This window comes from Capra hircus, chromosome 14, assembly GCF_001704415.2.
Source record: "Capra hircus breed San Clemente chromosome 14, ASM170441v1, whole genome shotgun sequence".
Lineage (NCBI taxonomy): Eukaryota > Metazoa > Chordata > Mammalia > Artiodactyla > Bovidae > Capra > Capra hircus.
Window position 1 is genome coordinate 30,334,116 of NC_030821.1, and position 21,470 is coordinate 30,355,585.

The following is a 21,470-nucleotide window of genomic DNA, read 5'->3' on the forward strand; positions in this document are numbered from 1 at the left end:
GACTCCATGGAATGTAGCATGCCCGGCTCTAATATTGTAAAGTAATTAACCTCCAATTAAAAAAAAAAAAAAGAATACTGGAGTGGGTTGCCATGCCCTCCTCCACGGGATCTTCTGAACCCAGGGACTGAACCTAAGTATCCCTCACTGCAGGCAGATCTTCACTGACTGAGCCACCAGGGAAGCCCAAGAATACTGGGTAGCCTATCCCTTCTCTGAATCAAACTGGAGTCTCATGCATTGAGGTGGATGCTTTACCAGCTGAGCTACCAGGAAATCCACGTACAATGTAATAGTAAAAACCACTAAGAATAATACTTCCCCAAAGCAGGTTTTAACATGAATAAATTCTTTTTTAAAACATTAGCATATAGATATTTTCAGGTAAATAATTTTCATCCATTTTGTTTTGATATTTAGAATGCCCATACTTTCACTCAACTGTGTGAGATCCAACAGCAGTTCTGACAGAAAATTTGAGACAAATATTTCTAGGACAGTTATAAATGTATATAGGGTATACAGTTATAATAAACAACCATTTTATTTATATTTATTTATTTTATATTATATTTCTTTATAATAAATAACCATTTTAAAACAAGTGTATATAAACATGTACTGTTTATGTTACAATCAGTTCAGTACTTCAGAGTATCTATTTCCCTTTGAATTTTTGAAATCAACTTCTTAACACTGTGCCAGAGACAAAAGACATCTTATTTGAGATTTTACTGATATGAAAATTTCAAATTACATTAGTTTAATATATATAAATATTTCCATTCTGAAAAAAATCATATGAGCATATAAGTTATATACTACAGAAAAGTAAATATAAACCTCTGCTTCAGTTATTCAAATTGAATTTTGTATTAGCATATTTTAGTACTGATCTGTTTTTGCTCAAGCAAAATGACATTGTAAAGGACAATGAAATAGAAATATATGCAATGAAAATTAAGAAGATAGCCCATTATCATTGCATGAGACAAATTACCTTTTCCATGGGTTACATCAACAGTCCATGTACAATTCAGAGAATTTGGATAAAATTCTGGGTAACCGGGTGATAAGATTGTTCCACTAGGCCCTCTAACATCTCCTCCACATAATGCTGAAAATACAAAGAAATATAGTCATATGATCACTCTAAGAGAGGCAAAGGCTGAAGAAATCTCTTTTGAAATAGGAGTCTGATTATCTTTGCTTAAGTTACTTCTTGGAAATAAGAGGAGTGTGTAAAGACCTCTTCCAATACTAGAAATTCATTTCATCTTTGAAAAACTAGAGAAGAAAAAAGTATATAATTGTATCTGAGAATTAATACCAGCCACAAAAGAATTTAGCTCAACCTTTCATATTTGCATTTAAAGTACATACTTATATATTCTAAATACAAGCAACATTTTCATAAATTGGTTGTAAATTAAACATGAGTAATTAATTGTTTAGCAGTTGCTCTTTTACTAAGCTTTAAGAAAACAATTTGTTAATTATACAAAATATTTATATTTTAGATTCCTAAAGGGATAGGTGTCACTCTTCACAGAATTCCTTTAAAATAGTGGAGTAAACTGATATTTTGAAAGCTGTTCCTGAACTTTTGCATTTCTCTGGGAAACATAATGAATAAAAAGAGTTTTCTGAGAGGATAGTTAGTTTTTAGTAAATACTCCAAGGTAATAAAAATAAATATTTATGAACTGAAGTAAAAGAAATTAAAATTTGATTCAATGTTTATTTACTATAGACTAAATCACAGTTTGGAAAAGGAAATGGCAACCCACTCCAGTGTCCTTGCCTGGAGAATCCCAGGGACGGGGGAGCCTGGTGGGCTGGGGTCTGTGGGGTCGCACAGAGTCAGACACGACTGAAGCGACTTAGTAGTAGTAGTAGTAGTAGTAGTAGTAGTAAATCACAGTTAACAATGCCTTCTACCACCAGTGGTTACAATAGACCACTGATAATGCTGATAATTTTATTAGTATTAAAACTAAAGGAAACCTAGATATAGTTAAACTTATATGCAGCATACATCATGCAAAATACTGGTCTGGATGAATCACAAGCTGGATTCAAGTTTGCCATGAAAAATATCAACAGCCTCAGATATGCAGATGTTACCACTCTAATGGCAGAAAGTGAAAAGGAACTAGAGCCTCTTGATGAGGGTGAAAGAGGGGAGTGAATAAGCTGGCTTAAAATTCAACATTCATCATGGCATTCGATCCCATCACATTATGGTGAAAAGAAGGGGAAAAAGTGGAAGAAGTGATACATTTTATTTTCTTGGACTCCAAAATCACTGCAGATGATGACTTCACATATGTTTGACTTTTTAGCATTCTACTTCAAATGATCGATCTATATAAACATTATTAAAGGTATCATTCATTTAATCAGAGATTCATTTACTACTTTCTTCTTCAAATCACTCTCTCTTTAAGCATCTCAAAACTAAATGTGTTAATATACTTGTTTATGTTATTATCTTTAATTGATTTACATGTTATAGATTCTCATTTGTCAACAGCCTGTATGTGACTAAAACAATCTTCCATTATCATCAGTAGCAGGAGCATTTTAATCAACCAAATGAAATCCTTCATCTTTCTAAATGAGATCATTTTATACTGCAAATATTTAGAATTATATTTATTTTACTGGCTTTTTTAACAATTACAAGAGATTAGTTACATGTGCATTGATATAATGCACAGAGACAGATGCTAATGCAAGTGTGAGTTGTCTTGAATTTTAATTAATTAACCAATATTCTCTCAATCTGATGATGTTGGCTTCTCTATTAAGGTCCCTTCCTGCTAAAGCTAAGAAAATGCAAGATGAAATCAAACAGCCCATTAAAATCAATCATGAGGAGTCAAAATATTAAGAATTTAAAAAAAAAGTTTTATAAGTGAAATTTTTTTCAGGTAGACCCAGCAATCCCACTGCTGGGCATACACACCGAGGAAACCAGAACTGAAAGAGACACATGTACCCCAATGTTCATCGCAGCACTGTTTATAATAGACAGGACATGGAAACAACCTAGATGTCCATCAGCAGATGAATAGATAAGAAAGCTGTGGTACATACACACAATGGAGTATTACTCAGCCATTAAAAAGAATACATTTGAATCCGTTCTAATGAGATGGATGAAACTGGAGCCGATTATACAGAGTGAAGTAAGCCAGAAAGAAAAACACCAATACAGTATACTAACAAATATATACGGAATTTAGAAAGATGGTAATGATAACCCTGTATGTGAGACAACAAAAGAGACACAGATGTATAGAACGGAGAGGGAGGGATGATTTGGGTGAATGGCACTGAAACCTGTATACTATCATGTAAGAAACGAATCGCCAGTTTATGTTCGATACAGGATACAGGATGCTTGGGGCTGGTGCACAGGGATGATCTAGAGAGATGATATGGGGTGGGAGATGGGAGGGGTGTTCAGGATTGGGAACTCATGTACACCCGTGGTGGATTCATGTCAATGTATGGTAAAACCAATACAGTATTGTAAAGTAAAATAAAGTAAAAATAAAAATAAAAAAATAAATAAATAAAAAATAAAAATGGTTAAATAAAAAAAAGAAAATGGAACTCAGATACACTGTAAAAGATGCAGTGGTATAGAAAATATTAAGAAAATTTCTCCAAGAATATTTTTAAAATAAATTCTGAGGATTAAGTCAGTTCAAAAGACCATATGACTGCTCATACATTAAATTTCATTAGAACAAGAGTATCTAAAAAGTATGCCATGGATCTAATGCCTTATCTTTTACATCACCCATTCTGAAGGAATTCCAATTGATTCCAACAACCTTGCTAATTAATGTCATATTAGGTATACATGTTCTTGTGAATGAAAGACAAATTTTATATCAAATGAATCCTTTAAACATTGCAGAGAATTTAGGGAACAACAAAACAAATATGAAAAAAGCAGTTACTTTATGTTACGGAAAACATCTGTCAAAGAAAAATATCCATAAGGATGAAAATCAGTAGCACAGCAAAGTCACACCAATAGCCCAAAATATGAGCTGAGAGCAATTAGTCAGACATACAACAATCTTATTAAGTATAAATAGCTTTTTTTTTTCCTCCCTGATTTTTTCCACATATGACCACTACCTGACTACTACCTGGTCGCATGATAAGAATCTGAGTTTTAAAAAATGAAGTTTCCTCAAAAGACAACCCCTTGAATGCAACTGCTCAACTCAGAAAGTTATACCTTGCCCTTGGTAGAGATGCACACTTGGTAAGTGCTAAATTTTCTATACCTAGAAGAGGCTTTCTAGACCACTATTAATCAAACCACTTTGAGTATTGCAATACTCAAAGAAATGGCCAGTTTTTACAAATCCCATCATGATTCTCTTTGTCTGTTTTTAACCTTAAATCTCTTTTCTTTAGGTCTCCCTAATTTGAACTGTATATCCTTATTTGAGACTGTTTATTACTTGAATGCACCATTATTACTTGAATTTTTGGGCCTAAACATCAATTCATGTACTCTTTTGCTATGTTAGTCTGTGTACTCAAATCTTTCAATAATGTGAAAAAATTAGGGGAGCAATAAAATTTAAGTACATTCAGTTCAATTTCAGATTCTGTGCTTAATGACGGAGGTGATACAGATAATCAAGTAATTTCTTCAGTTCTAAATGTTCACCATCATAAGATGGCTATGTGTGTGTGCTCAGTCACTCAGCTGAGTGAAGTGATAGTCACTCAGTCATGTCCACTCTCTGTGATCCCATGGGCTGTGGCCTGCCAGGCTCCTTTACCCATGGAATTCTCCAGGCCAGAATACTGGAGTGGGTAGCTGTTCCCTTCTCCAGGGGATCTTCCCAACCCAGGGATCAAACCCAGATCTCCCTCATTGCAGGCAGATTCTTTACCGTCTGAGCCACCATGGAAGTCCCAGTCACTCACTAATGTCTGATTTTTTATGACTGCAGGTCTGTAGCCTGCAGAGCTCCTTTGTCCATGGCATTCTCTGTGCAAGAATACTAGAGTGGGTAGCCACTCCTTTCTCCAGGGGAATCTTCCCTACCCAGGGATCAAATCCAGGTCTTCTGCATTGCAGGCATTTTCTTTACCATCTGAACTACCAGGGAAGCCCAAGATGACTATATTGTTTATCAAACAAAATAGGATAATTTGGGGGAGAAATCAGAGTGTCAAGGAAAAGAGTGAATGCAGGGCTTGTCTTAGGCAATTCAGGACATGTGGAAAGAATAGTCTGCTCATTCTTTCATTAAAATCAGATTTATTGAGCACCCATTGTGTGACATGCCACACTGGATGAAGAACAAACTTGAATCAAGATTGCTGGGAGAAATACCAATAATCTCAGAATGCAGATGAAACCACCATTATGGCAGAAAATTAAGAGGAACTAATATTGACTATGCCAAAGCCTTTGACTATGTGGATCACGATAAACTGTGAAAAATTCTGAAAGAGATGGGCATACCAGACCACCTGACCAGCCTCTTGAGAAACCTACAGGCAGGTCAGGAAGCAACAGTTAGAACTGGACATGGAACAACAGACTGGTTCCAAATAGGAAAAGGAGTACATCAAGGCTGTATATTATCATCCTGCTTATTTAACTTATATGCAGAGTACATCATGAGAAATGCTGGGCTGGAAAAAGCAAAAGCTGGAATCAAGATTGCCGGGAGAAATATCAATAACTTCAGATATGCAGATGACACCACCCTTATGGCAGAAAGTGAAGAGGAACTAAAAAGCCTCTTGATGAAAGTGAAAGGAGAGTGAAAAAGTTGGCTGAAAGCTCAACATTCAGAAAACAAAGATAATGGCATCAGGTCCCATCATTTCATGGGAAATAAATGGGGAAACAGTGGAAACAGTGTCAGACTTTATTTTGGGGGGCTCCAAAATCACTGCAGATGATGACTGCAGCCATGAAATTAAAAGACGCTTACTCCTTGGCAGGAAAGTTATGAACAACCTCGATAGCATATTGAAAAGCAGAGACATTACTTTGCCAACAAAGGCATATCTAGTCAAGGCTATGGTTTTTCCCGTGGTCATGTATGGATGTGAGAGTTGGACTGTGAAGAAAGCTGAATGCCAAAGAATTAATGCTTTTGAACTGTGGTGTTGGAGAAGACTCTTGAGAGTCCCTTGGACTGCAAGGAGATCCAACCAGTCCATTCTAAAGGAGATCAGTCCTGGGTGTTCATTGGAAGGACTGATGATAAAGCTGAAACTCCAATACTTTGGCCACCTCATGCAAAGAGTTGACTCACTGGAAAAGATTCTGATGCTGGGAAGGATTGAGGGCAGGAGGAGAAGGGGACAACAGAGGATGAGATGGCTGGATGGCATCATCAACTCGATGGACGTGAGTTTGAGTGAACTCTGGGAGTTGGTGATGGACAGGGAGGCCTGGCATGCTGTGATTCATGGGATCTCAAAGAGTCGGACACGACTGAGTGACTGAACTGAATTGAACTGAGCTGAAAGAGCCTATTGATGAAAGTGAAAGAAGAGAGTGGAAAAGCTGACTTAAATCTCAACATTCAAAAAACAAAGATCAGGGCATCTGGCCCCATCACTTAATGGCAAACATATAGGGAAACAATGGAAACAGACAGACTTAATTTTGGGGAGGAGGCTCCAAAATCACTGCAGATGGTGACTGCAGCCATGAAATTAAAAGACACTTGTTCCTTGGAAGAAAAGCTATGACCAGCCTAGGCAGCATATTAAAAAGCAGAGACATTACTTTGCCAACAAAGGTCTATCTAGTCAAAGATACGGTTTTTCCAGTAGTCAAGTATGGATGTGAGAATTGGACCATAGAGAAGGCTGAGCACCAAAGAATTGATGCTTTTGAATTGAGATGTTGGAGAAGACTCTTGAGAGTCCCTTGGACTGCAAGCGGATCAAATCAGTAAATCCTAAAGGAAATGAACCCTGAATATTCCTTTGAAGGACTGATGTTGAAGCTGAAACTCCAATACTTTGGCCACCTGATGCAAAAGCTGACTAATTAGAAAAGACCCTAATTCTGGGAAGACTGAACACAGGTGGAAGAGGGGACAACAGAGGATGAGATGGTTGGATGGCATCACTGACTCAATGGACATGAGTCTGAGCAAGTCCAGGAGACGGTGAAGGACAGGGGAGTCTGCTATGCTGTAGTCCATTGGGTTGCAAAGAGTCAGACATGACTGAGTGACTGAACAACAACAACAAACTGTGTGACAGGAACTGAACTGTTCTTGGCACTGATGACATAGCAATGAATATAACAAAGTCTTGCCACATAGAATTTATATTTTTGATAAAAAAAAGCAGACCACATATACATAACAATGTTGTTAGAGAGTGGTAAATACTATGAAGAAAAATATAAATGACATGACAGGGATTATTCATTTATGGGGACTGTCAGTGATATGATTTTTTAAGTAGAGATTGAGTATATTTAGGAAGAAGGACATGTGACTATATGAAACCTATTTCAGGAAGAAGAAGAAATGAGAGGGAGTTGGAGGGATGGGGAGAGGGAGAGCCTTTTAATATATGAAGAAAAGCCAGGAGACCTGTGTAGCTTGAGCGCAGTGGTATGAAAGAGGGACAAAGTTGTGAGAGATGAGGCATGGGAGGTACTCAGGGCCCAGATTACATGGAGCAATTAAGTCATGTAAAAGTTTTGAGATTTTATTCTTCTTGGGATGCTAATTGCTAGAAGGCTCTGGGCAGCAGAGTGCCCTGATCTGCCTTAACTCATAACATAATTACTCTGGTTGCTTTCTGAAAAGTAGACCTAAGAGGTCAAAGGGAAAAGAAAGAAACCCCTCAAGAAATACATGGTGAAAAATAAGGTATCAAATTTACTAAATACTGCAGAATCTAAATAAACTGTTTATCACTTGTTTAAGATTCAAGGTTTCAATAATAAAACAAGATGAAGTTAGAAGGATCAAGTTTTTGCTCAGAAACCTAAATATACAAATATAGGACTTAAACACCAATACAGTATACTAACATATATATATGGAATTGAGAAAGATGGTAATAATAACCCTGTATGGGAGACAGCAAAAGAGACACAGATGTATAGAACAGTCTTATGGACTCTGTGGGAGAGGGCGAGGGTGGGATGATTTGGGAGAATGTCAATGAAACATGAATAATATCATCTGTGAAACAAACTGCCAGTCCATGTTCAATGCATGATACAGGATGCTCGGGGCTGGTGCACTGGGATGACCCAGAGGGATGGTATGGGGAGGGAGGTGGGAGGAGGGTTCAGGATGGGGAACACATGTACACCCGTGGTGGATTCATGTTGATATATGGCAAAACTAATACAATATTGTAAAGTAATTAGCCTCCAATTAAAATAAATAAGTTTATATTAAAAAATGTAATATGCCATATAACATAATTGATGTTAGCAAAAAAGTCCTCTTTTTCAACCATATATTCCAGGGAGTTCACAGTATCCATAAATTATTTCAACAGCTCTATGTATTTCTTTATGCAAAATTCTAAACATGGGGCATCACTGAAGAAAGAATAATAAAACTTTAATTGTACTTTAAAGAATTTTAGTACCGTATTGTAAAGAATTGGGGGCAGGAGGCAGCATGACAGTAGACTTGTGCATAGGATCTGGATCAAGGCTGCCTGAATTTCAATCTTGACTTGGCCATTAACTAGTGGGATGACACAGGGCAAGATATTTAAACTCTGTTTGCCTTATTTTCTTATATGTTAAGTGGTGATCATAACAGCAATTACCTCAGGGAGTTATTTTGATAAAATTAGTTAATAAACACAAAACACCTGTAGCAGTACCAGCACATGCTGCTGCTGCTGCTGCTGCTGCTGCTGCTGCTGCTACTGCTAAGTTGCTTCAGTCGTGTCCAACTCTGTGTGACCCCATAGATGGCAGCCCACCAGGCTCCCCCGTCCCTGGGATTCTCCAGGCAAGAACACTGGAGTGGGTTGCCATTTCCTTCTCCAATGCATGAAAGTGAAAAGTGAAGGTGAAGTTGCTCAGTCGTGCCTGACTCTAGCGACCCCATGGACTGGAGCCTACCAGGCTCCTCCGTCCATGGGATTTTCCAGGCAAGAGTACTGGAGTGGGGTGTCATTGCCTTCTCCGACCAGCACATGGTAAACCCTCATTAAATGTTAGCGATCATTACTGCAAACCCTCACTGACTAGTGTGCTTTGCAAGTCAATTAACCATGGGCTGACCAGGTAGTGTTAATGGTAAAAATCCCTGCCTGCCAATGCAGGAGACGCAAGTTTGATACCTGGGTCAGGAAGATCCCTTGGAGGAGGGCATGGCAACCGACTCTGGTATTCTTGTATGGAGAATTCCATGGACAGAGGAGCCTGATGGGCTACAGTCCATAGGGTCGCAAACAGTCGGACACAACTGAAGCAACTGAGAAGCAGCAGTGTGAATTAACTACGGCCTATGAAGAAGCAATAAGAACTAATGTGTGCCAAAGTGAGGCAAGCTGTACCTTGAGCAATCTATGTCAATGGAGGTTACACTCTTGGATCAGGAGAATAAATTCTGTTTATTCACTATTCCTCCCTTTAAGGAATTTTAGATTAGTTGCCTCTGGGGAAGAAGTTTAAACTGAAGGAAAAGCATAATCAAATCAGTGTACAAGATTATATGTAGTTGAGTTCAGTAAGAATAAATGAAAAATTAAGTAGCAGCTTCACAGCTCAGACATTCAAAAAAGTGAATGTACGTTATGCCTTGTCTAGCTATACTTCCTGTCCAGCTAGACTTCCTTGGTGGCTCAGACAATAAAGAGTCTGCCTACGATGCAGGAGACCAGGGTTCAATCCCTGGGTTGGGAAGATCTCCTGGAGAAGGAACTGACAACCCACTCCAGTATTCTTGCCTGGAAAATCCCATGGATGGAGGAGCTTGGTAGGCTACAATACATAGGGTCACAAAGAGTCAGACATGACTGAGTGACTTCACTTTCACTTTCACTTGTTACACCCATACTCAGAATGAGTTGGGGGTACAAAAGAGGAAGATAGATAAAGATGGAGATTTCAGTGTGACATAAATGATCTTTCAAAAAAAACAAAGAGGTAAGAATACTGGAAGGAGACAAAATTGGAAAGGATAGAGTCCATGTTATTAAGAATCATGAATTTCTTGATTAATAATTTAAACTTTTATCCCTAAGAAACAAAAAGTCATTAAATATTTTTGACATTGCATATAACATGAAATAGAATGAAGGTTAGATTGAAGTAGTTGGATATTGAATTTAAGGTTGATTCCAGTTGCCTTGATGAGAGATGATAAGGGTCTATGTTGCTCCTAGGCAAACTAGACACATTCAGGTTTATTATTAATAACACTTAAGCATGCTGGTATGCTGCTGCTGCTGCTGAATTGCTTCCGTTCTGTCTGACTTTGTGCGGCCCGACAGACAGCAGCCCACCAGGCTCCCCCATCTCTGGGATTCTCCAGGCAAGAACACTGGAGTGGGTTGCCATTTCCTTCTCCAATGCAAGAAAGTGAAAAGTGAAAGTGAAGTTGCTCAGTCGTGTCCAACTCGTAGTGACCCCATGGACTGCAGCCTTCCAGGCTCCAGGCAAGAGTACTGGAGTGGGGTGCCATTGCCTTCTCTGGCATGCTGGTATACTTGGACATTATTTTTTTTTCTCCTGCTTCTTCTGATAATATCACCACCAATCATTTCTATCTTGTTGAATTTACTCTATCATATGTCTTCATAGGGATGGATGGACACATGACCTGGAGAAAGCCAATCATAAAGGGCACTTTTCCATTACTACAGTTTCTGGTAGAGGTATGGACTAATCAGAAACCTTTCCTCATACTTTTCTAATAAGAACAGAATGGTAGAACTCTCATTTTTCTCTGATTTTGGAAATGTGAGGTTATATGAGTCCATCCTCCTAAGAGTGTATTCTCCACCTTTAGTCCCACATATAGAAAACGCCTGGTTTCAACTAAAGAGAATAATGATAAGGAGAGAGAAAAGCCAAGGTGGAAATGGAAATTTCCTTGAAAATGTCTGAATTCATGATTATCATTAGCAACAAGAAGTATGCCATGTGTTCCTTTTCTAAGTTTGGCCTGTGTTAGTTGCTCAGTTGTGTCCCACTCTTTGTGATCCCATGGACTATAGCCCACCAGGCTCCTCTGTCCATGGAATTCCCAGGCAAGAACACTGGAGTGGGTTGCCATTCCTTTCTTCAGAGATTTTCTCCACCCAGGGATTGAACCTGAGTTTCCTGCATTGAAGGCAGGGTCTTTACAATATGAGCCACCAGGGAAGCCCTTTTCTAAGTTTGAAACTTCAAAATACAAATTCTGCTTTCATTTTTAAAAATCAGTTAGAATTGGATTTTTGTCACTTAAACCACAAGAATGCTGACTATTACAAATTGTACTGCACCAAATATGGGGCAGATATGCTGAGGATTCTTTTAAACCTTGTTATAAAAACAAATTGACACAAAAATGATGGCACTGATAGTATTTGAAAACACTTATAAAATGGGAAATGTGATCTTCCACTTGGCAAAAGGATAAGAATATGTTATGAATAGTGTTATAAATTAAAATTAAAACCCAGAACTAATGGATAGATTTACTTTGTGTATGTTTTTTAATAAACCACGTGTACAAGTATTTCCCAATCTTAGGAAAGCAGCTTCTTTCATTGTATTTTCATACATGTTTTCTAAAAAATGAAGCATTGCTGGCTTATTTTCCATAGAAATAAATATGAGATAAGGACACTGGTGTATTATTTCCTATGGCCAGAAACTGGCCATCACAGGGAAGTCTGGTACATTGCTATAAAGCTGTGTAGCTAGGCAGGATTTTGACTATTACACGTTGTCTTCCAGGAAGGAGGTAAATGCTCTAGCTCTTCATTGCATTCACCTGATACCAATTCAATGTTATTTTTTCAAGGAGTGTAGGACACAATAGGCACCTAAAATCGTTAACTCAACACATTTTAAAAATACATATAACATCCTTAGGCATTGGGTAAGTTTGACTTATTATCAGTATTCATTCTTTTGTGTCTTTATTAATGGTTTGACAATATAAAATTGGCAGAATTCAAGAAACCTCACATTTTACAAGATTATGTTGATTTATTTTTGGTTTAAAAATTGGTTTATTTTCCATATTGAACCTACCATCACAGGTTGGAAGTGAATGACTCCACCAGTGGTTTTTCTCACACAGAAGGGGCTCTTCATGGCTCAGCCTGTATCCAGGATCACAACTAAAGGAAACAGTAGATCCAATGGAGAAATCATGACCATAGCGACGACCATGTACAGGTATGCCAGGATCCAAGCAAGAATAGGTGTTCACTGTAACACCTGGAAAACACAAGAGGAAAAAGAGTAAGCTTGATGAGAATCAATCACTGAAATAGATTCTTATTCTTTTAAACAAACTCATTCCTTCAAAACAAACAACTGTTGGTGATAACTTTTACAGATAAATTAACGTGCTGATCAGTTCAGTAGCTCAGTAGTGTCTGACTCTTTGCAACCCCTGAAATGGTCGCAAAAGTCCCTGAAATATAGGAGTTCTCTGGTGGCTCACATGGTAAAGCATCTTGCCTACAGTGCGGGAGACCTGGGTTCCATCCCTGGGTCAGGAAGATCCTCTGGAGAAGGAAATGGCAACCCACTCCAGTACTCTTGCCTGGAAAATCCCATGGACAGAGGAGCGTAATAGGCTACAGTCCATGGGGTCACAAAGAGTCAGACATGACTGAGTGACCTCACTCCGTATGTGTATATATATATATATATATATATATATATATATATACACACACACACATTTATGGGTTTCCCTGGTAGCTCAGCTGGTAAAGAATCCACCTGCAATGCAGGAGATCCTGGTTCTATTCCTGGGTCAGGAAGATCTCCTTGAAAAGGGATAGGCTACTCATTTCAATATTCTTGGGCTTCCCTGGTGGCTCAGATGGTAAAGAATCCACCTGCAATGAGGGAGACCTAGGTTCAATCCCCAGGTTGGGAAGATTCTCTGGAGGAAGGCATGGCAACCCACTCCAATATTCTTGCCTGAAGAATCCCCATGGACAGAGGAGCCTGATGGGTTATAGTCCATGGGATTGCAGAGAGTCAGACATGACTGAGTGACTAAGCACAGCACAGTAGATGCATATACAATAATTTTCATAGCAATAATGTTTTCAGCTTGTTATATTCCATGTTTTTACAACTCTAAAATGTTTGCAAAATTTGCCTCATTTAGTCGTTAAAATAATCCTATGAAATTATTTCTATCATTAAAACTCCATTTAATTGTTTTAGGAGACTCTAAGTATATCTTAGAGATTGGTATCTGTGTCAAAGGATTTGTTCTGTAGCCATTTATCATTGCCTTGCTTTATATGATATTTACATAATCTAAGAAACATGATCATATCTACATTTCAAGAAATACAACATAATACAGCTTCTTGGGATTGGGGATTGCACTAAAACAAATCAAAACAAAAAAACAGAAAGTCTATTCTGTGTTGTTTTTATTATTTTAATGTGTTTGGTAAATTATGAATAACTTTTATCCTATTGGTGAAGTGTTTGTAATCTTCCTGTTTCGAGAGGAAGACAGATGGGTAAAAGTGCCCGAGAGAGGGAATAAAATCAAGTTCTGGAGTACAACCAGTGATGGCATTTCAAGAAACCCTTCCCATAAAAAATTGGTTCACTGGAGAAATCAAGTTTTCTCCTTTAATGTGTTCCATTAAAATAAAAATAGAAATTCACAAAATACCAAATATATTTTTAAAGTTTTAAGTAGTATAATAACAGTTTTCTCTACTGATTTTGAGGCTTGTGAATGGTTCATTTAAAAAAGATAATTTGGATACTTTCAGCTTGAGAAACGTATTAAGAAAGTGTCGACATAAACAGTGTTTTATTTGTTTTCTTGGTAAGAAAGGGTTTGTGATGTTAGAGATTATCTCACAATGCTAAACAAGTGAAAGTGTTAGTCACTCAGTCATGTCTGACTCTTTGCAACCCCATGGACTATAGCCCGCCAGGCCCCTCTGTCCATGGGATTCTCCAGGAAAGGATATTAGAGTGGGTATCCATTCCCTTCTCCAGAGGATCTTCCTGACCTAGGGATCAAACCCAGGTCTCTGGCATTGCAGGTGAATTCTTTCCAGTGAGTCATCAGGGAAGCCCCTAAGTTAGCCTTTTGGTTTACTAAATAAACCACAAGGCTAATTAGAAAAAAATGAAAGAAAATGAACTTTTATAAACAAATTTAAATTCAGAGTCACTGTCTCCTGGGCAGATTAGACCAAAATCAGTATCTGTTGTGCCTCTCATCAGCCTCAGAATTATCTAGCCTCTACTCTGCCATTTAAGCACTAGCCCTCAGTAATAATTTGGACTATTTCAACAAAGACCTTTAGGTGACAAACTTGCTGACCGTGATAGACTGTGCTTAAGCCAAACTCAGAGTCAGGCTCATCCCCTTGGCTGGGCTTCCCTGATAAACACAGTTGATAAAGAATTTGCCTGTAATGGAGGAGACCCCAGGTTGACTCCTGGAAGATCCACTGAAGAAGGGGTAGGCTAACCACTAGAGTCTTCTGGGGTTTCCCTTGTGGCACAGCTGGTAAAGAATCTGCTTGCAGTGTGGGAGACCTGGGTTCGATCCCTGGGTTGGCAAGATCCCCTGGAGAAGAGAAAGGTTACCCACTCCAGTATTCTGACCTAGAGAATTCCATGGACTGTACAGGCCATGGGGTTGCAGAGAGTTGGACCCGACTTTCACCCCGGGCTCTGCCTTTGGTCCATTTAATTCAGTTTTAGCAAGAATCTGAACTAAATCTGTTGGTCAGTTTATTGAAAATCCGCACTCTTTTAGTAACACTTTGCATGACAGTTTAACGTAATCCTTAAAATAATTCTGTGTATGAGAACACTATTACGACCACCTACCTTGATTGAAATGGACTGAATAGGATGTATTTGGCATAGAATAGAACGCTGGGCAAAAGCGAAAATGGTGTCTGCTCATGTTAGCACAGTGATACAAATTAATTGCTAGTGAAAATTAATTTTGACATAGACCTTTAAAAATGACTCTACTCTGACTCAGGCTTAACTAATAAATGTTAAAGATTGAAATTAAAGTTCTTTAAATTCATTTTAATTCCCAAGTGTGTGTTAATCCTCTTATTGAATTTTGTAATAGTTCATAAAATATATTTCCATGCCACAAAGCTCTAAGTAAAGGAAAGTTAATATAATTAAATAATATTGTAGACAAGGTTGAAAAGAAAAAGAAAACAATAAATATATATTCATAAGTTAAAAAAAAAATCTCATGGGTCCAACCAGATTTACTGAAGAGAGACACCTAACATGGAATATACAGTTACAAATTTAAATGCTGGAATTTTTTTTCTGAGGGGCGAGGGGGCATAGGAGACTTGAATACAAAAATCATAGATACAATATCTATCTGAAACTGATATAAAGATATCTTGCAATGATCTTAAATGTATTGTTAGATACAATCATCGCAACTGTTTTTCATGGAAAGATATATGGCAACATATTTCCAGATTAAAATGTGTGAATACATGAGTTTATATGTATGTGTGTAACTGTGCATCATATGCAATACATCCACACATTTAAATATGTTAGATGTTTATAAATAAAACAGAGATTTGTATATATATATCAGAATCAATTTTAAAAATCAGACATATTTTAGATTTTTTAAACAAAACTATAGTATTCTAAGTGAAATTATTGTAAACTGATTCCAGCATTGTAAATTAGCTGCTGCTGCTGCTAAGTCGCTTCAGTCGTGTCCAACTCTGTGCGACCCCATAGACGACAGCCCACCAGGCTCCCTCGTCCCTGGGATTCTCCAGGCAAGAACACTGGAGTGGGTTGCCATTTCCTTCTCCAATGCATGAAAGTGAAAAGTGAAAGCGAAGCTGCTCTGTCGTGTCTGACTCGCAGTGACCGCAGGGACTGCAGCCTACCAGGCTCCTCTGTCTATGGGGTTTTCCAGGCAAGAGTACTGGAGTGGAGTGCCATTGCCTTCTCTGACTGTAAATTAGAGTTTAATATACAGCCTTTGGCTAGTTATGTTAGCCATAGTTGCATGTACATGAGTATATTTTTTACTTTATAATATTAATATAATTTTCAATACATCACACAAAATAAAATTAAATATTTTAAATAGAAATGTATGCAATGAGTGTGAGGAAAATATAGAAGTATGATTGAGTTTATGAAGTAAATGCTAGAAAAATTTATCAATGTTTATATACATATTAGACTGACATTTCCACTTATTGTTGGTTTTTCAGAACTGCACAAATAATGATTATAGGAACTCACTTTTAAGATTTTTTAGTTAATACTTTTTTACATTTCCTTAGTATTTCCCTTCATAATGATATTACATAGATATTGTTGGAAAAAACCTATTATGGAATTTACTGAAACACACACCTTATAACCCATTAGCATTCTCATAGGTTCTCTTAATGATACAAGATAATGCCAAAAGCATAGAAAAGAGAATAAAAAAATTAAAAAATAATGTTGGCATTACTTACTTTCATAATGAATCTTGAAACCATTATTAGAACGACTATTGTCTGTTGTAAATAGAAGGTATATAAAATTACTGCTGCTAAATAGAAACTGGGGCACCTGTGTGCCATTGTAAGATCCAAGCAAGGGTGACAGAAGATTTGGTCCATCGTGAACTTCCAGAACATCATAATTCAATTCAGTCTGAAATCTAAAATTAAGAGAGACATGTGAAAATTTATTTATTAGGAAAAAAACACTATAGGCTGCTACTTAAATTACTATTTATAATTTTTACTATATATATAATTTTCTCTAGCTTTGCTAATATCTTATACATCATTTAAGGATCCATAATTAAGAATGCCAAAGTTATAAGCTCTTATTCCTGTGGACAATTTTCATGTAAATAGTATTTATATATACTTATTGTTCACAAGAAAGATTTATTCAAATGTCACAAACTGTCTTGAGTAAATAAATGGTCTTTTCGTTAACCAAACATGTTTTATGAAGTCGTCTTTTTTTTTTTTTTTTTGCTTTCTTCATTTCTATGGAAAACTATGTGACTATATAACATTTACCCTCAGTAAGATCATTATAATTTCATCTTAATAGTATATGTATATATATTTCAAATCTGACCTCTGCTTCATACTGACCTCTGCTTCATATCTCTGCTTTTTTTGACAAATCTGTTTGGCCATTAAATTTTTGCATAGTTTTTATTTAGATTTTTGGCTGTTCTTCCTGATATTGCTTGCAATTTTTTAAAAGATATAATTATATTATAATCTATAGCCAAAACAGAGCTTCTTTTAACATGCATAACACATTATTGATAAAGTAAAATTTTGAATTCCTTCTTGCATGTCAGGATTATACCACATTTTGAATATGGATCAGAAATCTTAGTTATAGCAGCTCAATTCCAGAAAAATAAACGACCCAATCAAAAAATGGGCCAAAGAACTAAATAGACATTTCTCCAAAGAAGACATACGGATGGCTAACAAACACATGAAAAGATGCTCAACAGCACTCATTATTAGAGAAATGCAAATCAAAACCACAATGAGGTACCACTTCACACCAGTCAGAATGGCTGCGATCCAAAAATCTGCAAGCAATAAATGCTGGAGAGGGTGTGGAGAAAAGGGAACCCTCCTACACTGTTGGTGGGAATGCAAACTAGTACAGCCACTATGGAGAACAGTGTGGAGATTCCTTAAAAAACTGGAAATAGAACTGCCTTATGACCCAGCAATCCCACTTCTGGGCATACACACGGAGGAAACCAGAATTGAAAGAGACACATGTACCCCAATGTTCATCGCAGCACTGTTTATAATAGCCAGGACATGGAAACAACCTAGACGTCCATCAGCAGATGAATGGATAAGAAAGCTGTGGTACATATACACAATGGAGTATTACTCAGCCATTAAAAAGAATTCATTTGAATCAGTTCTGATGAGATGGGTGAAACTGGAGCCAATTATACAGAGTGAAGTAAGCCAGAAAGAAAAACACCAATACAGTATACTAACACATATATATGGAATTTAGGAAGATGGCAATGACGACCCTGTATGCAAGACAGGAAAAAAGACACAGATGTGTATAACGGACTTTTGGACTCAGAGGGAGAGGGAGAGGGTGGGATGATTTGGGAGAATGGGAATTCTAACATGTATACTGTCATGTAAGAATTGAATCGCCAGTCCATGTCTGACGTAGGGTGCAGCTTGCTTGGGGCAGGTGCATGGGGATGACCCAGAGAGATGTTGTGGGGAGGGAGGTGGGAGGGGGGTTCATGTTTGGGAACGCATGTAAGAATTAAAGATTTTAAAATTTAAAAAAAAATAAAAAATTAAAAAAAAAAAAGCCTTTATGTGGAATCATTAACAACTGAGCATCTGACTCCCTTGCCAAGATGATCTTGCAGCCTAGGACATTCTTTTCTGCCTTCACCAAGGTTTTCCTATACATATTTCAGTTTTCAGCTTAGATATGTCCACAGCAAGCCCTTCTCTGACCTTACAGTGTAGGTTAGTTTCTTTACCATATTGTCACAATTTATTGTGCTTTTGTGATACTAATCATAGTTGCTTGCTTGTTGACAGCTGTCTCCTTTAAGAGATTATAAACTCCATGAGGTCAGACAGTTTCTGTTTTTCGCTGATGTTCTGCATATAGCAAACCCTCAGTAAATATTTATTAGATAAATGAAAGAATGAATGTATTTTAAAGGAAAAAAAGAGAATATTTTCTCTAGAACTGTTATTAATTTTATAAAAAAGTCAATATATTTAGATACTTCAGTATTAACTACTCATTTTCACTCTTTTAAAATATACCTTCCAACACATTTTGTCAACTAGTTATATTCACTATGTTTTTAAAATAATTGTCAGTTGAAATATCGACCAATTTTCAGATAATCACTTTATAATCAATAGTTATCATTAATAGATGATCACTCCATCATACCTAATAATAGTCAAAACAAAGTGTATAATTTAACGCCATTTGAGAAATACAAATGAAATATTTTTAGATTTGTACTCTGGTACATACTATTAAAATAGGTTTAGTAAAACCAAAGGATTTCATAAGTTTATCTTACTTTTCACTTTGCAACCTGGGGTATATTGTATTTTTGTCTAATAAAAATAGTTTTTCCAATAATATGATTTAGAGTAGTAAATGTATAGAAACACATTATGTCTCTTAAATAAATGATCAGGCAATTATGCACTGCAAATCTATTATTTGGTTATTTTGTAGTCAGTCTTCTCTAGTACTGAAATTGGACTTTCACTTTGATAGCAAGTCAGCTGATAACAACCAAATTAAAGTGTACAGAAAAGTCAGGGATTACTTTGAATTGAAGCATAAAGAGACTTAATTCTTAATAGAACAGCTACATTAAATGCTGTGATCAGAGAGTATCATTCAGTAGGAATGAATGTATAGAAAGAAAATCATCACAGATTTGCCTCAAGAAACTATAAAAATACATTTAATAACAGAAAATGAAAAAGAGTTACACAATAATTTGAATTTCTTTCATTTTGTATTTTAGGATGGTTATATATAAATTTTACATGAATTACCTTGATCTACTGTGTATTTGTTTATGACATTAATTTTATTGTTTATCATAGAAAATGTTATGGAGCCATGAGATGATGTTAAAATGAAAATTAATCTGATCTTACTCAATTTTCAGTATCTTATAAAATATTCTTTGTGTTATCCAAAATCTTTCTGACCACAATGAAATAGTTTGCATTTAAAAATTTGCACTCAGGTAGACTGATACTGATAGCTTGTGGCCAGGAGTTAAGGAAGGAAGGTGAACAGAAATAAAAGTTTAGGATTATTAACAGTAAAGTTAATTGAGTTAGGAGCTACCAAATATTGAGAAATGAGAGAAGAAAGAAAACAAAATTTCTCTGCAAATCTCAGAATAAGATCTAACTGTTGGCTATGTTAGAAAGAACTGTACAAAAAATATCTTCACCACCAAGATAATCATGATGATGTGATCACTCACCTAGAGCCAGACATCCTGGAATGTGAAGTCAGGTGAGCCTTAGGAAGCATCACTATAAACAAAGCTAGTGGAGGTGATAGAATTCCAGTTGAGCTATTTCAAATCCTAAAAGATGATTCTGTGAAAGTGCTGCACTCAATATCCCAGCAAATTTGGAAAACTCAGCAGTGGTCACAGGACTGGAAAAGGTCAGTTTTCATTCCAATCCCAAAGACAGGCAATACCAAAGAATGCTCAAACTACCGCACAATTGCACTCATCTCACACACTAGTAAAGTAGTACTCAAAATTCTCCAAGCCAGGCTTCACCAATACGTGAATCGTGAACTTCCAGATGTTCAAGCTGGTTTTAAAAAGGCAGAAGGACCACACATCTAATTGACAACATCCGTTGGATCATGGAAAAGGAAAAGAGGTCCAGAAAAACATCTATTTCTGCTTTATTGACTATGTCAAAGCCTTTCTTTGACTGTGTGGATCACAATAAACTGTAGGAAATTCTGAAAGAGATGGGAATATCAGACCACCTGACCTGACTCCTGAGAAACCTCTATGCAGGTAAGGAAGCACAGTTAGAACTGGACATGGAACAACAGACTGGTTCCAAATAGGAAAAGGAGTACGTCAAGGCTGTATATTGTCACTCTGCTTATTTAACTTATATGCAGAGTACATCATGAGAAATGCTGGGCTGGAAGAAGCACAAGCTGGAATCAAGATTGCTGGGAGAAATATTACTAACCTCAGATATGCAGATGACACCACCCTTATGGCAGAAAGTGAAGACGAACTAAAAAGCCTCTTAATGAAAGTGAAAGAGGAGAGTGAAAAAGTTGAAGCTCAACATTCAGAAAATGGAGATCATGGCATCCAGTCCCATCACTTCATGGGAAATAGATGGGGAAACAGTGGAAACAGTGGTTGACTATTTGGGGGTCTTCAAAATCACTGCAGATGGTGATTGCAGCCATGAAATTAAAAGACGCTTACTCCTTGGGAGGAAAGTTATGACCAACCTAGATAGCATATTAAAAAGCAGATACATTACTTTGCCAACAAAGGTCCTTGTATGGATGTGAGAGTTGGACTATAAAGAAAGCTGAGTGCCAAAGAATTGACGTGATTTTGAACTGTGGTGTTGGAGAAGACTCTTGAGAGTCCCTTGGACTGCAAGGAGATCCAACCAGTCCATTCTAAAGGAGATCAGTCCTGGGTGTTCACTGAAAG

The 21,470-nt window shown here is 36.9% G+C and overlaps 1 long non-coding RNA gene across 1 annotated transcript; it reads right to left on the reverse strand.

Moving 5' to 3' along the window:
• Window positions 1,007-16,870, reverse strand: LOC108637525. The gene is made up of 3 exons (XR_001919134.1): window positions 16,705-16,870; window positions 12,254-12,442; window positions 1,007-1,117 (listed from the first exon to the last, which is right to left on the reverse strand). It is a non-coding gene; the product is annotated as an uncharacterized LOC108637525 (long non-coding RNA).